The sequence below is a fragment of the Hemiscyllium ocellatum genome, chromosome 38 (assembly GCF_020745735.1).
Source record: "Hemiscyllium ocellatum isolate sHemOce1 chromosome 38, sHemOce1.pat.X.cur, whole genome shotgun sequence".
NCBI lineage: Eukaryota > Metazoa > Chordata > Chondrichthyes > Orectolobiformes > Hemiscylliidae > Hemiscyllium > Hemiscyllium ocellatum.
In genome coordinates this window covers 9,621,975-9,639,259 of record NC_083438.1, presented here as the reverse complement: position 1 = coordinate 9,639,259, position 17,285 = coordinate 9,621,975, and positions in this window count along the sequence as shown.

The following is a 17,285-nucleotide window of genomic DNA, read 5'->3' as shown; positions in this document are numbered from 1 at the left end:
TACAAAGCTGCAGAACAAATGCTCATTCAGAACTCTCCATCACGTGAACTCAGAGCAATATCCCATTCACTCATAATTCTTCATAATACTAACCCATGTTGCCATCAAAATGTCTTCATTTCAGCATTCTGAAACCTGTGAGCATGTCCTTCCATGACATTTTTTCTCAGTGTCTCCCTCTCTGTCTCTATCCCAAAACACTCGGTTTTACAGTGATATGGTTCTACTGCATGGAAACAGGCCCTTCGGCCCAGCTGGTCCATGCTGACCAAAAATGTACATCCACAGTCACCCTATTTCCCTGCCCTTGCTCTGTATCCCTCTAATCCTTTTCTATCTGTGTATTTGTCCAAATGCCTTTTCAATGATGTTATTGTACTCACTTTAACAACTTCCACTGGCAGCTCAGTCCACATGCGTCCCACACTCTGTGTAAAAAAGTTGCCCCTCAGCTTCCTTTTTATATTTTTCCTCTCCAAACATTAACAAATGTCATCTTGTCCTTGATTCCCCAACCTTGCAAAAGAAATTTGAAATATTCACCCCTATGCATGTCTCTCATGACTTAGAGTTACACTGCTGTGAGAATCTCCTCAGTTTTCTACTCTGTTCTAGAAGTATGTTCTAACTTGTCCAAATTCTCCCTATAACTTAGACCCTTTAGCCCAGGAAACATCGTTGAAAATTTCTTCTACATTCTTTCTAGTTCAATAATATCCTTTCTAGAGCAAGGTGAACAGAACTGAGCACAATACTCAACTGCAGCATCACCAACATCCCGTACAACGGCAATATAACGGCCCAACTTCCATACTCAATGCCCTGATGAAGGGCAGTGTGTCAACAGCCTTCTTCACTGTCCTGTATATCTGTGACTCAAATTTCAGACAACCGTGCACCTGATCTCCAACATCCTTTTGTTCCACTACACTCCTTAAATTCCTCTCATTCACCATTAAACTCTTACCTGGATTTGACTTTGCAAAATGTAAGATGCCACACTTATCTATATTAAACTGCGTCTGCTATTTCTCAGCCCACTTTCCCAGCTGTATAAGGTACTGCTGCAATTTCTGATAATGTTCCTCACTGTAAACGATGCCTCCTATTTTAGTGTCAGCTGCAAACTTACTAACCTTGCGTTGTGCACTCTGGTCCAAATGATTGATATAGATAACAAACAGCAATGGGCCCAGTACAGACCCCTGAGGGAGTCCACTGGTCACAGGTCTCCAGTTCGACAAGCATACCTCCACAATAGCCATTTGCTTCATAATGTCAAGCCAATTGTGTCGCCAATTTGCCAGTTTACCTTGGAGTCCATACGGTCTAACCTTCTGGAACGGCCAACCATGTGGAATCTTATCAAAGGCCTTAAAGAAATCCGTATAGACTATGTCCACCACCCTGCCCTCGACAACTTTCCTAGTCACTTCCTCAAAAATCTCTAACAAAATTTGTAAGGCATGATCCGCCACGCACAAAGCCATGCTGACTACTCCAAGTCAAACTCTGTCTTTCCAAATGCATGCATACCTTATATCTCCGAATCTTCTCAAGTGGTTTACCGAAAACAGATGTGAAGCTTACTGGTCTATATTTCCCAGGCTTTTCTTTGAAGCCCTCCTGAATAAGGGCACACCGTTTACTACTGCCCAGTCTTCCGGGACCTTGTCTTCTCTCCCCTCTTGCAGTACTCTTGAATATATTTGGTCAGGACCAAGAGATTTATCTGACTTTGTGCATTCTAATATGTCCAACAGCACCTCTACTGTGATATGGACTGTACCAAGAAATCACAATTAACCTCCCAAAGGTCACAGATCTTCATGTCTTCCTTCATGATAAACACAGAGGGGGAATTGAGGACCTCACCCATCTCTTGAGGTTTTACACATGCATGCCCATTTTGGATTTTAAGGCGTCCTATTCTCTCTCTCGTTGTTCTTTATCTTTACTATACTGAAATTGGATTCACCCTAATCTGCTCAGCCAAGGCTATCTCATACTCTCTTTTCTCCTTCCTGATTTTCTTCTTCAGTAAACTTCTGCATCCCCGTGTACCTCCTTGATTCCAGCTGCTTGTACCTGAGCCACGTTTTCATTTTGCTGGTCAAAACCTCAATATCTCTTGTCATCCAGGATTTTCTCTTCCAGCCTCACTTTCCCTTCACCCTCACAGGAACATATAAACCTTGAACTAGAGCTATCTCACTTTTGAAACCCTCACACCTGACCGGAATCCTTTTACCTGGAAACAAACTACTCCAATCAACCCCTGCAAGTCCCTGTCTAATTCCAACAAAATACGCCTTGCCACAATTTAGAACTTGAATCTGTGGACCAATTTTGTTCCTCCCATAACTATTTAATTATTCATACAATGCTAGTCACTTTTCCCAAAATGCTCCCCCACTTTACCTCCGTCACTATCCTGCCCTATGTCCCAACAGTAGGTTGAGTTTTTCCCTTCCCGAGTAGGACCCTCGATATATTGCTTGTGGAAACTTTCCTGAACACACTTAAGATATTACGTTCCATCGAAGTTGTTAACCATCTGGAAGTCCCAGTCTGTGTTAGGAAAATTTAAATCACCTATTATAACAACACTATTGCTCCTGCTACTCTCACCAGTTTCCTTGCATATTTATTCCGCCAATTCCCATTGATGATTTGGAGGCTTATAGTGCAACCACTATAACATCACTATCCTCCTCTTACTTCCTTGCACCATTCATAAAACCTCATCGGATATTATCTCAGTTATTATCTCAGTGACACTCGCCTGAATCAGAACTACTGGTATTTACTAGTGTTTCCATTTACATCTCTCCCTTGCAATGATTTTCACATCCGCAGCACCCCTTGTCAAGGCACAGTGGAGATATGGAGCTGTAAACTGATGGGAGCTGCACATCCTGTCACTTCCAACATTGGCTTCAACTTTCCCCACACAGGGCAGCGATCTAACACAGTGTTACCACACAATGCAACAGCCTGGGATTATATATGAATGAACCAGAGCGGATAGCACAGCTCCCCAAGCTGGTCATTTAGCGCAGGATTATAGATCAAGCATTGGTGCTGGCTGCACGGAATTCCACTCTGGACCAGATATATGCAGTGCTCCATTCTGAATTTATAATAGATGGGCTGGTTATGTGAGTTTGATTGCAAATGTGAGAGAACTAAATATCTGGCAATATCTTCATTTTGTGTTTTCATTCTTGTGATTGGACCCTTCAAATCCTGACTCATCCTTAGATCTGACCCTCTGGATGAGTGATGGTGGCTGTTGTTACAGCATATGGGTGTGCAACATGACCAACAAATGGAGCAGAGGCTGCAGAGAGGGGGGCCTCCGTAAAATGGAATGAGGGAATCACAATCAAATCAGCCGTGGTCTTAGTAAATGGTGAGGCAGGATTGATTAGATCACAAATGCAACTTATTCATACAATTATGTTTGTTCCAAGCAAACTCCCCTTTTCTCCCAGTGTCCCATACTGGTGGGGATGAGTCACCTCCTCCCGTTCCTGTGTAACAGTATCCTGGGGGCTCACTCTCTTAAAGATTTCCCTGTGGCCCAGTTTCGAGCAGTTGAGTGACTGTGTCCTGTTCCTGTGTCCCAGTCTCGAGCAGTTGAGTGACTGTGTCCTGTTCCTGTGTCCCAGTCTCGAGCAGTTGAATGGCTCCCTCCTGTCCCTGTATCCCAGTCTCGAGCAGTTGAGTGACTGTGTCCTGCTCCTGTGTCCCAGTCTCGAGCAGTTGAATGACTCCCTCCTGCTCCTGTGTCCCAGTCTCGAGCAGTTGAATGACTCCCTCCTGCTCCTGTGTCCCAGTCTCGAGCAGTTGAGTGACTGCCTCCTGTTCCTGTATCCCATTCTCGAGCAGTTGAATGACTCCCTCCTCTTCCTGTGTCCCAGTCATGAGCAGTTGAATGACTGTCTCCTGATCCCAAGTTTGAGAAAATTCATGTCCGCCTCCTGTTCTTGTGTATCAGGCTCCAATAGTTCTGTGCTCACCTGCTGCTCCTGTGGAATGGAGGTGAGGGCCAGAATGGCCTCTTCACGTGCTTTATGGCTTTTCTTGACAAAACGCCTTTCTCCTGCATCTGTAAAATAACATCAAAATCTGAACGACTGGCAGAATTCAGAAGCTGAATAGCCTCCTCCTGTTCCTGTGTTATGCACTCAAGAGGCAATAGAGTCTCAGAGATATACAACATGGAAAGAGACCCTTTGGTCCGGCCGTCCATACCGACTAAACATCCTAAATAAATTTCGTCCCCTTTGCCAGCACTTGGCCCATCTCCCTGTAAATACTTCCCATGCACATACCCATCCAAATGCCTTTTGAATGGTGTAACTGTACCTGCCTCCACCACTTCTTTTGGCTGTTCAACCCATACAAACAGCAATCTCTGTGTGAAAGTGTCCCTATTTAAATCTTTCCCATTTCACCTTAATCCTTTGTCTTCTAATTTTGAACTCGCCAATCCTAGGGAAAAGACATTGACTGTTTGTCTTATCTATGCACCTCATGATTTTATAAACCTCTTTAAGATCACCCCTCAGCCTCAACACTTGAAAATAGTCTCAGCCTATTCAAACTCTCCCTGTAACTCTAACCCTCCAACACCTGCAACATTCTTTTAAATCTCTTCTGCACCCTTTCAAGTTTGACAGCATCTTTCCAACAGCAGGGAGACCAGGATTAAAGCCAGCATTACAAAGGTAGCCAAACCAATGTCCTGCACAGATGCAACATGTCGTGAAAATGTTTAGACTCAAAGCACGTACCAATAAAGGGAAGAACACCGAATGCCTTCTTCACTACGCTGCCTACCTGTGACGGCACTTTCAAGGAACTGAGAACCTGCAACACAAGGGGCCTCACAGGGCAGCGATCTGGGTTTAATTCCACCCTTAATGACTGGCTGTGTGGAGTTTGTACATTATCCCCGTGTCTGCATGAGTTTCCTCTGAATGTTATGCTTTCCTCCCACAGTATAAAGATATACAGATACGGGTAGATTGGCCATGCTAAATAGCATGAAATAACCAGGGATGTGTAGGCGAGGTTGATTAGCCATGGGAAATGCAGGCTCAGAGGGATTGCGTAGGGGTTTGTCCAGTGGGATACTTTTTAGAGGGATGGTGTGGCCTCGATGGGCCGAATAGCCTGTTTCCTCACTGTAGGGATTCGATAATTTCAATGGAGTTCTCTTTGATTGGCAACTTCCAACATAACCCTACCTACATGTCTTGCCCTGATTTGTCTTGCCAAAATGCAACACCTCAAATTTATCTAAATTAAACTCCATCCGCCACCCCTCGGCTCACCTGATCAATGTCCCATTATAGTCTTAGAGATCATTCTTGACTGTTGACAACACCACCAAATTTGGAATTATCTACCAACTTACTGACCATACTTCATATACTCAAATGCAAATGATTTGTATACGTGACAAAAGGCAGTAGACCCACTATTGATCTTTGCAGCACGCTCCTGGACACAGGTCTCCAAGGTCATTGAACAAATGTCCACTGTCACACCCTGTCTACAATATTCAAGAATATTTTGAATCTAAATGGCGAGCTCTCCCTGGATCCCAGGCAGTCTGACCTTGCTAACCAGTCTACCATGTAGAACATTGAAGTTTTCTTACTAAATTCCATAAAGGCAACATCCATTGTCCTACCTTCATCAATCATCTTCATTACTTCCTCAAAAGATTACACTGAGTCAGTGAAACGTGATCTCCAATGTACAAAGCCCTCTTCAGTCCTTGTCTTTCCAAATGCATACATGTCCTTTCCCTCAAAATCCACTCCAACAATTTAGTCACCAATGACATCAGGCTCACCGATCTATAGTTACCTGGATTTTCCTTACTTTCTTAAATAAAGGCACTACGTTAGCTGCCCTCCAGTCTTTTGACACCTCACCTGTGGAAAGCAATGATACAGATATATCAGAAAAATGCTTAGAAACCTCTTTCTTAGCTTCCCACAAACATCTGGGATACAACTGATCAAGTCCCGGAGATTTGTTTACCTTTATATGTTTTAAAATATCCAACACCTCCATGTAATATAGATACTTTTCAAGACATCATTATATATTTCTTCACTCTCCCATTCTTGTAACGTCCGCCACATTAAATACTGAGGGGAAATGCTTGTTTCGTATCCCTCCCATCTCCTGTGGTTCCACACATAGGTAGCCTTACTGAGCTTTAAGGACCCCTATTCTCTCCCTTGTTAATCTTTTGCCATTAAAGGATTCGTGGAATTTCTTCAATGCCTCGGTATCCCTATTTCTGAAGCCATCTCATGTCCACATTTTTCTGGCCTGATTTCCCAGTTGACTATACACTTACTGCCCTTATACTCCTCTGTGGATTCACTTGATCTCAGCTCTGTTTACCTGACAGATGCCTCCTTCCTTACCTTGACGAGAGCATCAATACATCTATCCATCCAGCACTCCCTGCACCCACCAGCTTTTCCCCTCTCACTAATAGGAACACGTTGGCTCTGAACTCTCTGAAACCAAGTTTTAATGACCTTGCATTTTCCAACCACCCCTTTACCAGTGAATAGGGTATTCCAATCGCCTAATACTTTCAAAATTGGATAGGTAAAAACCATGACTGCAGGTGCTGAAATCCAGATTTTGGAGTAGAATGGTTTAGGGTTTAGGTTTGCTCGCTGAGCTGTAGGTTTGATATACAGATGTTTCATTATCTGGCTAGGTAACATTATCAATGGCGACCTCTAAGAGAAGCGAAGCTGTTGTCTCCTGCTTTCTATATATATCTTTCTCCTGGATGGGGTTCCTGGGGTTTGTGGCGATGTCATTTCCTGTATGTTTTCTGAGGGGTTGATAAATTGCATCTAGATCTATGTGCTTGTTTATGGCGTTGTAGTTGGAGTGCTAGGCCTCTAGGAGTAGACTGATGCTGGAAAATTACAGCAGTTCAGGTAGCGTCGGAGGAGCAGTAAAATCGATGTTTCGGGCAAAAGCCCATCATCATGAATACAAGCAGAGAGCCTGACAGGTGGAGAGGTAAATGAAAGGAGGGTAGGTGTGGGGAGAAGGTAGCAAGAGTGCAATGGATGGATGGGGGTGGGATGAAGGTGTTAGGTCAGTGAGGAGGGAGGAGTATATAGACCCCTGCAGTGTCCTGTTCATACTCTCATATGCAAGTTTAAAAAAAAAATTAAAGATTTTTGGTCCATCCCTCATCTATTCCATTTCAACCCAGTAAATGTTCTTTTTTATAATGATATGAAAAGTGATGTGTGGAGCTAGTGAATTGAGCCTGTTTGCTCAGTCATGATTTGGAGATGCTGGTGTTGGACTGGAGTGTACAAAGTTAAAAATCACACAGCACCAGGTTATAGTCCAACAGGTTTAATTGGAAGCACATTAGCTTTCGGAGCGCCGCTCCTTCATCAGGTGAGAGTAGAGGACACACTTCTAAGGCACAGAATTTATAGCAAAAATTTACAGTATGATGTAACTGAAATTATACATTCAAAAATACCTTGATTGTCTGTTGAGTCTTTCATCTGTTTGAATATCATGATAGCTTCATTTCTTTCATGTGAAAATCACAAAATCTTTTTCTTTTAAAGTTGCATTCTCAGGTTAGTTGTAACAATGAGTGTTAGCTAGACAATTTGTTGAAGGTGGTAGCCCCCTGTGTTCTCTGTCTATAACATGATGTTTCGATTGATTCTAATCGAAATGTTAGATAACAGAGTTTTACATGAATTCATGTAGTTTTTGAGCAAAGTGCAATGTACCTCTGCAAGTACAAATTCACCCCACAAAATATATGTGTGCATGTAGGTCTTTGGCTGTTTGTGTGTGTTTGTCTGGTATGGGAGTTGTGAGTGTGAGAGGGAGTGTATATGTGTGCATAGTGATGTAGAATGTCTTACGTCTATGAGGGAGTGCATGTGTGAATGTGGGAGTGTGTGCGTGTCTGGGGTGGGGGGTTATGAATATCAGTGAGAGAGAGTGTATATGTGTGTGCATGAGTGTAGAGTGGTCTAAGTCTCTGAGCGGATGCCTGTGTGAGTGTGGTTTCTGTAAGAGTGTGTGTGAGTTTCTGTGTGCGTGTCTGTGTACATGTGTGTCCATATGTATGTGTGTGTATAGGAGTGCCTGTGTGTGTGTGTGTGTGTGTGTGTGTGTGTGTGTGTGTGTGTGTGTGTGTGTGTGTGTGTGTGTGTGCGCGCGTGTTTGTGCATAGTGCAATGGTGGTCTCCTGTAATGTGACATGAACCCAAGGTCCCGGTTGAGGCCCTCCCTAGGAGTACTGAAATTAGTTATCAGCTTCTGCTCGACCACTTTTCGCTGCTGCCTGTCCTGAAGTCTGCCTTGAAGGATGGCCACCAGAAGGTCAGAGGTTGAATGTCCTGGACCACTGAAGTGTTCCCCAACTGGGAGGGAATCCTCCTGTCTGTTGATTGTTGTGCTGTGCCCATTCATCCGTTGCCGTCGCTTTTGCTCAGTTTCCCAGTGTTTGTTCAGTGACTGTGATTAATGCCAATCTCCATGGATTCTAATTATCCCAGTGGAGGGTTTCCATCTTTTAATGATAAATGGGCGCCGTTCAATGTTTTATTCCATTTCATGAGCGGGAGCATCACCGACAGCACTGGCAGTGATCAGCAGATCCAGAGAGAGGGAGAGGGGAGATCAGAATCTGGGAACATTAGACTGGAATGTTCCAAACATGTATCAAAATCTGGGAACATTAGACTGGAATATTCCAACAATAGATATGATTTTATCCTATTATGTTTGGTGCCTTTCTGCATATTATTGGTGATCATTATCAAAACGGATCTATTACGCTCTTCTCATTATTCAATATTTTTATTATCCTTTCCTGGCTATCGTTGGTGTTCCTGGTAAGTGTCTCTGTCCAGATTTTTTTTCTATAAACCGGTTATGACTGTATTACTGTTCTTTCATATAGTCTACACTTCTTGTCACTATTATTTTCCTGTTGAAACTCTCAATCCAGTTATTCACTCTACAGACCACTACTAACTACATCAATGAAGGTGTTCAATTACTGTCTCCCTCTCTGCTCTGGCAGTGTTGCTCATGGGTCTCTATGTTGACCTACTCAGTTTCAGTGGAGAACTACAATTTATTGTATGATTGCCTTTGTTGTTTAAATATTAACATCATGGAGGTCACTCTCTACTGTTCTGGTTACAAACTTCACTTCCATCCCATCCCTGACCAATATCTGCGGCTGAAGTTGACAAGTCACAACTGTGGGTGATCCTTTTGACCATGAGCTGATTCCTGACACCATACCCTGAGCATTTCTAACTTGAAATACTCACCACTCCAGAATATATCTCACTGGCTTATTCCATCTGCTGTTTGAACCTTGAGCTATGAAATGCAGTCTTAATGAAGTTAATAATCTGCTGTTGACGCTCCCGGCTTCACACCTGCCGAAGCAAATCTGATTCGAACTCACACCAAACTGCCATCCATCTGTCATTCATGCACGCGGATGTATATTGCTATTGTGTCTGGCAATGCCTTTATTTTAATATTCTCAAACACTTTACCTCATCTATCCATGAAACTTCTCTCGTTCTCTCTGTTGATTAACAAAAAGCCTGCCAGCTGTTCTTATTTAAAATAGTTTCCTCCATGTGAGTTCCTTCTCAAACAATGAGTGTCACATTCAACCACACCAATCGTGCACGCACTCTCTTTCAGTCTCTGATGAACACACACACAGCAAATCTTTCCATTGTAGACATTGTAGTAATCTGATGGGAGGATAGTTAGCATAATGTAGTACAGTTTGCAATACTCTCTATGCTGGGCAGATAGTGCAGTTTACTGAGCAATATACTAGCCTGCTCTGCACAGCTCTCCATGCTAGGCTGTCATCTTGTCCCAGTTTATGTTGCTTGTGGTGTTCGTCAAGCAGATTCAGAATTTGATGCAACAAACTATTTCAGCTGATCTGACAATGCCTTTATTCAATGTTCTCATTCTTGTAATTTTACTCTCGAAGATCTCACTTCTCCAGCTAGTCCCACTGCCCTGTCTTTTTCCCCATATTTCCACACCATCTTTTCAGTTAGTTAACTGTCTATTTCTGTCTTTAATGTGAATCTTTCTGTCCCTCTGTATCTCTTCCCTGGCCTTTGTTTTTGACTTCCTAGTGTATCGAGTGCTGACATTGTGAAGCTCAGAAACAGTGAAATGGTGTGTGTCAGGCTGATGTTCACTTCCCGGTGTGTCCCATGTGATGGTCCATGGACAGCCGTGTTTCAGAAGTTATGAGACACATCCTTGTAACTTGCTCAGTACCTCTCAGGTGATCTTACAATCGAAGAAGCCTTTTAAGTAAAGGACCAGGCATCTAAAGTGTGTGACAATGCTGTCACTTAAAAAAAGTTTATTTTCTCTTTTTTTTAAAGAAAAATAAGAGATCTTAAAGGCCAAACTGCCTACTGAAAATGGCTCAAGTAAATAACTTACAACGCTTTTAGGGTTTTTCATAAATGGTAGTTACAACGGCCTAGTAACTTCTCCCCAGCTGCTACTCACTCTGAAACCTGGCTTGATGCTGTTTCCTCTTGAATTGGAGAACTGTATGCAAGAACGTATGTCTGAATTTTGCCAAGGTGTGTGTTTATGGGATCTTGGTATATTGGTATATTGGAACAGTTCATTTGTAGTAGGGACTGTATCCATTATTCAGTTAAGATTTCTAATAGTTAAATTATTCTAAATTCCTCTTCATTTTATATGGATTTTCATTAGAATGCTTTTAAGTATGTTGTGTTTTTCTTAATGGAGAGTGGTTTGACTAATAGCATCATATCTGGAACTCCCACTTCACATCTCCCTTTAAAATAAGGAAATTTTGGCAACCAAGCTACCCTCTTAAAATAGTTTGAGGCAGTCTAGTAAATCTAGAGCAAACTGGGAACTCTTGTCTGGTTTTAAATCGATAATGCCATATTGGGTTTAGAATTATAATCCCTACAGTGTGCAAACAGGCATTCAACCCAACAAGTCCACACCGACACTCCAAGGAGTAACCTACCCAGACCCATTCTTCTCCTCTATTATTACGCATTTACCCCGACTAAGGCAACTAACTCACACATCCCTGAAAGCTATGAACAAATTAGCATGGCCAATTCACCTGACATGCACATCTTTGGGTTGTGGGAGGAAACCAGAGAATCCAGAATAAGCTCATTCGGACACTGAAGAGTATGCACTGGGAGACTATTGGGTTCAAAGGTCCCGTATGGTGGTTATCAGTGTCTTTTGATCCGGATGTTGAATTCAGTTGTTTTAAACAGTGTTTTGTGTATGAAGATTCTTTCAGTCACTGAGAGTTCTCTGGGTGTGGAAGAAGTGAAGTTGGGGGTTTTACAAAAGGTAATGAAGGCAACGCTGGAGGAATTGACAGACAAGCTGGAGTTGGGGTTGTGTTTGTCTGTGAGAAAATGAGAGATAATTACAGCTAGAGCTCGGCACTTACATTTTGTTGAACCGCCATTAGACTCTTTGGAAATGGCGAGAATTCAATTTCAAATGAGGCACTTTGAACATGAGAAGAATTGAAACAGTTTGGATTATGATGAAAAGTAGAAATAAAAGAAAAGGGAATGAAGAAGAAAGAGAGGAAAGGACAAAAGAAAAGCAGAGAGTTCCACCTTAAAAAGTTAGCAATTAGAGAGGAAAGTTGACATAGAAGGAGTTGTTGAAGGTGGACGGTCGGCGGGATGAGGAGGATATTCAGATTGAACAACCCTGTCGTAGCCAATGGCCTAATGGAATTTTGTTTAAATACACCCAGGCATTATCTAAATGTGATGAGAAGGATGTGGTAGCCTTTTGAATTTCATTTGAGAAAGTGGCTAGACAAATGCAGTGACCAGTGACCATGTGGATTTATTTGATCCAAACAAAGCTGGTAGGCATTTGGATCCCTATCCGAGGAGGTATCTGGCCAGTATGGGGTGGTGACGAAAGCCATCTGAGGTGCATATGAGCTTGTGCCAGAAGCCAACGTACAGCATTTCAGGAATCTAAAAACGGGTCCCTGGTTAAACGCACATCGAGTTTGAAAGGATAAAACAAAGTAATTTTGAAAGGTGGGTAAGGGTATTAAAACAGAGCAAACCTATGACACTGTTAGACAGATTCTTAGTTTGGAGAAGTTCAACAATTCACTTCCTGCTGTCGTGAGAACTCGTGTGGAAGAGCAGAGAGTTACAATGGAAAGGTGAGAAGCTGAAATGGCTGATGATGATGATTGAGTTCAGAAATCAAAGTTTAGTTTCTGTCAGAAATTGAGGAGAATGCGTGGGATGGTCTTAAAACATATCCCTGTGAGAGTAAGGTTTACTGGCATAGGCCAGGAGTAGCAGGTAAAGAGATTACAGCATTAAGAGGTACAGAAGGACGTAATTCTTTTATGCTGAGACATGAGGAGCTATGTCATTCAGAAGGACAATTGGAGAGATGAGGAGTGCCCCATTATGTAACGTGTGGTTAGAGTATCCAGTGGAAACATCAAGAGATTTATTCCAAAATGGGGAAGGAGGCCTTGAGCTTGGTGTTGACGTTACAACATTTCAGCATTTAAATTACGAAAAACATACATGAACCAAATCTTTTTCACTGATCGTGACCCCTTAAAGTTTTTGGAGAAGTTTAGGGAAAGAAATACCAGTCTGTTTTTATTGAGCTTATTATTTCTGCCATTCAATTTGAAATCATACAGGTGACCAGGCGAGAAAACTTAAGTTTTGACACGTTGTGGAGACTTGGATGAAGAAAGACAAAGGCATTCTGCGGCAGGAGTGAAATGACTGAAATCGAAACTAGTTGTGATCAATTGTACGCTCAGAGTCAATGTTATATATATATATGTGTGTGTGTGTGTGTGTGTGTGTATAGCAAACTACTAACAGAGAAAGACTAGGAGGTCTAAAATGAATCCACAGTTGTATATTGATGGATTATTTTATTAAAGGTGGAGTCGTGAGGATGCTAACACTGTAAAAAAAGTTATTTTCTCTTGGGTTTTTATAAAGACAGTTTTTAAAGGCAGAGGTGTGGAACTGCTGTCTGAAAACAATTTGAGTAAATAACTGAGAAAGCCTTTAGGTTTCATTAAAACGGTGATAACAATGGAAGGGCAGTGGCCAGCTCTCCCAGACCAGGGTTTCTCGTTTTTTTTTTATTAGCTGCAGCGTCCAGAAGCTGTTGGGCATCCCAGAATGGTTGGAAGTTTCAATACATGAGCCCTAGCTGCTTTTCTCTCTGAGATTTCTGTTGATGTTGTTTCCTCCTGGATTGGAAAACTGCCGTGGGGATCTATATTTGAATATATCTTTGTGTCAAGTGGTGTGAACCAAGAGTGAACAGTATCTATTGATGGTGTAAGTGTTCCACCATATAAGCTATCCCAAAGTGTTCTTTTCTTTGATTATATTTTAACTAAAGCATTTTAATAGATTATGTTTTGCTTAATGTCGAATGGTTTGACCAGTCACAACCTATCTGGAACGCACACTTCCCATCTGTATACAAAATGGAGAAAGGTTTGTATCTAAACAGCCTTCTTAAAACATTTTGGGGGGATATGGACTGGTCCACAACGCTTGTAGCCGGGGGGTTTGTGATTGACTCCTGCAATTGAAAATTTAGTGGAGGGACTGGGGATGGTTTGCCGGAGGATGTGCTGTGAGCTGCCTCAGACATTCAGGGAGACCTGAGGATTTGTTGACCCAACTCGGGATGGAGCATGGGGACTGTAGTTACAGCATCTGTGTCTGTAACATGAACACCAAATGGAGTAGAGGTTGCAGATAGGGGAAGCTTGAAACCACACAGTGAGTGTGTGTGGGGAAAGGGATCTGCTGTATCCACCTCAGGTTTTCCAGGAACAGCTTCCCAAACTTCACTTAACCCAGGAGCAGAGTGTGAGGGACACTGGTTGAACAAGGAGGAGGTCACAGAGCGGTGTCACCTCCTTCACCACGAGCTGCAGCTTCACACCAGGGGGAGGATGGTGCTACCAGTGGCTGTTAGGGTCACAGTTTCATTCAGCTTCTATGATCCAGAACTTTCCAGGCAGGACTAGTGACATATCCATCATTTCCTAGTATCTCAACATCAATGTCACCATTCGGTGATGGAGGATATATATGGTGGATGAGGTATTACATTGTTTCTCCCATCTGCAGAGTACCCATGTCAATGCGGAGAGGTAGACGAACTGAAGGAGTTCTCTCTCTGTTAATGTTCCAGTGTACCCATGCACAGTACATCATGTTGGTGAATACCCACTGTCCTGGCAGCAGTCACGGCCTCCTCATTCAGAAGCAGTCAGCCATTCCCATTGTCATCGGGTCTCCACGTAGAACGAAATGAATATATCTTGGATAAATTCTGTCCCCTTGATGCACGTTTCAAAACACCATCCCCACCACCAATCAACCACATGAAAGTATTCCATGTGTACGGAGAGCAATAGTGTCGCTAGCAGTGTCTGGGAGCAGACTATCAGGGATGGAGCAAAACTTCCCATGTCTGAACGGATCTGAACAGTATCACTAAGTCCTGTAATCCCTGTCCATTTCAGTAACATACTGCCTTCCATTATTCCTGTAAATGAAATGACAGGTTATATCATGTTAAATTCCACCTGCCAAACAATTGTCTATTGCCTTTACCTCTCTGAATGTATTTGTAGACTCTCCACCCTCTCTTGATAATTTAATCTCTTGCTTACCACAGCGACATCACCAAACTCAGCATCTGTATATCTGTTCCATCCTCCTGATCGTTAATATTGATTGTTAATAGTTGAGAACCCAGCGCTGGTCACTGTGTGACCCTACTGGTTACGTCCTGTCTAACTGATTGAGACTGATTTATCCTGAGTGCCTGCTTCCCGTATGATACCCAGTATTCCCCCATTCCTGTCCAACACAGTCGAAGAGTTGAATAAGAACAAGGAGCATCTGTGAGGAATCCAACCCCTCGATGAGGCTGATGTTAACGCGGCCTCTGTTCCACTTTCCTGCCATCTCTCCATCCTAAAACTCTAGCCTCTTGTTATAGATTGTGCCACATGAAAAAAAAATCCACTCCACATCTGCACACTTTTCGCAATTTACGGACCTCAAGGAAATCTCCTTTCATTCTTATAAACTCAAGAGTATAGGCCTAAACTGTTCAATTTCTCTTCATAAGACAAACACTTCAAATATGGAATCAATCTAATGAAGCTCTTCTGAATTGTCTCCAATGGAAATACCTCATTCTGCAGGACACCCAAACTGTACTCCAGTTGCAGCCTCACCACTGCCTTGCATAGCTACACCAACACTCCCTACCTTTCTACTCTATCCTTTTATAAATAAACACTGAAATTATGCTTGCATTTCCCATTACTTGCAGTATCTGCAGGCAGGTTTTCTGTGATATGCAAGCAGACACCCAGATCCCTCTGCACCTAAGCACTTTGAACTTTCTCTCCATTTAGATAATAATTTGTCTTTCTACTATACTGGCCAACTTGAATAGTCCCATATTTATTCACTTTAATTTTCCTTGCCAAATGTTGGCCCATTCATCCAACCTGTCCATATAGTTTTAAATCACTTGCATCATCATTCCGAAGTAATTTCTCACCAATGTTAGTGTCATCTGAAAATGTGGCATCGCATTTCCTATCCCATCAACCGAGTGCAGTACTACCATTGATCGCAAATGTTTGAGGCGTGAGTCCTGAAATCAATGGCACCCCACAAACTGCATTTGCCAAAAGAAAATAACACATTTATTCCATCTGACTACATTTTGTTGGTTAACCAATCCTTCATCCAAGCTAATAAATTACTCATAAACCCATTTTGTCTGATCTTACCACTTACACTTTGGAGAAGCGACATATCTGATGCCTTCAGGAAGACCAGATATGTTCCATCTCCAGGATTCCCACGATCCACCTTGTTTGTGACATCTTCAAATAACTCAAGCAAACAATTCAGACAAGGTTTAGCTTTCGTAAAACCATGTTGACTCTGATGGATTGTGGTTTAACATGGCAAATGTCCTGAACAATGGACTCTAAGAATTTGCCTTAAATTACAATAGTTTATTGTTACACGTTAGTCCCTAATGTATAACATTATTATAAGTTCTTCCCTTTCGAAAGCCTTTACGTTTTCTTTGAATTCCTATTTAATGGGCAAACGTTTTTAAGAGATCTGCTCCAATTACTGAGTAGAGCCATGTGTGACTGGATGGACTCATTATCCTGCTGGTGTACAAACTCGATGGGCTGACATCTTTCTGGTGTTCCCATGTTGCCATCTCCAAGGCCAGAATGCCTTCCTCCTGTTGATGCTTTCGAAGATTGGGAGATTATGGAATCTTCCTGTTGCTGGGTAACATTTTGAGGAGCTGATGGGTCTTATCATACTTCTCCATAACAGATGGAAATACTGAATGGTCTCCTCATGTATCCCGGAGATGGGACCGAGGGATTGATTGTTCTTCTCTTGTTCCCATATAACAGACACGTGTCTAAATTACCTCTTCCTTTCTCATGAAATAAGTCTCAGATTGTTTTTATCCTTATCCAATTCCCTTGCAATAGACTCAGTGGGTCTGAATGACCTCCTGTTATCCCAGTGTAAAAATCTCCAGTCACTGTGTGGCCTCTTCCAGTTCCTATGTTACAGACTTGAGGAGGCTGAATGGACTGATCCTGTTGCTGTTTAACTGGATACTGGTGCAGCATGGCCTACTGTTATAGGCTCGAGGGGCTGATTGGCCTCCTTCTGTAAATGTATGTCAGGCTCCAGGGTCTGAATAGCCTCGTCCTGTTTTGGTGTAACAGGGTCGAAGACCTGAATATCCTCCTGTTGTTCCTGTGTAAGAGGCTGGAGAACGGAACGGATTCCTCCATTATCTGTGTAATTCACTTCACTTGTTAACTCCTTCAGTCATCTATGTTAAAATAAGATCTTCTTTAATTTTTGTAAACTCCAATGGCTACTGGGTCAACCTGATCATCCTTTCGTTATAAGCCAGCACCTTCATTGCAAGAATCAGTTGAGGGAACCATCTCTGAGCTGCTTCCAATATAACAACACCCTTTCTTCGTAGAAGAGGCTAAATCTGTACACACTACTCTAGATGTGATCTTCCTGTACAGCAGCAGCAACACTTTCCCAGCC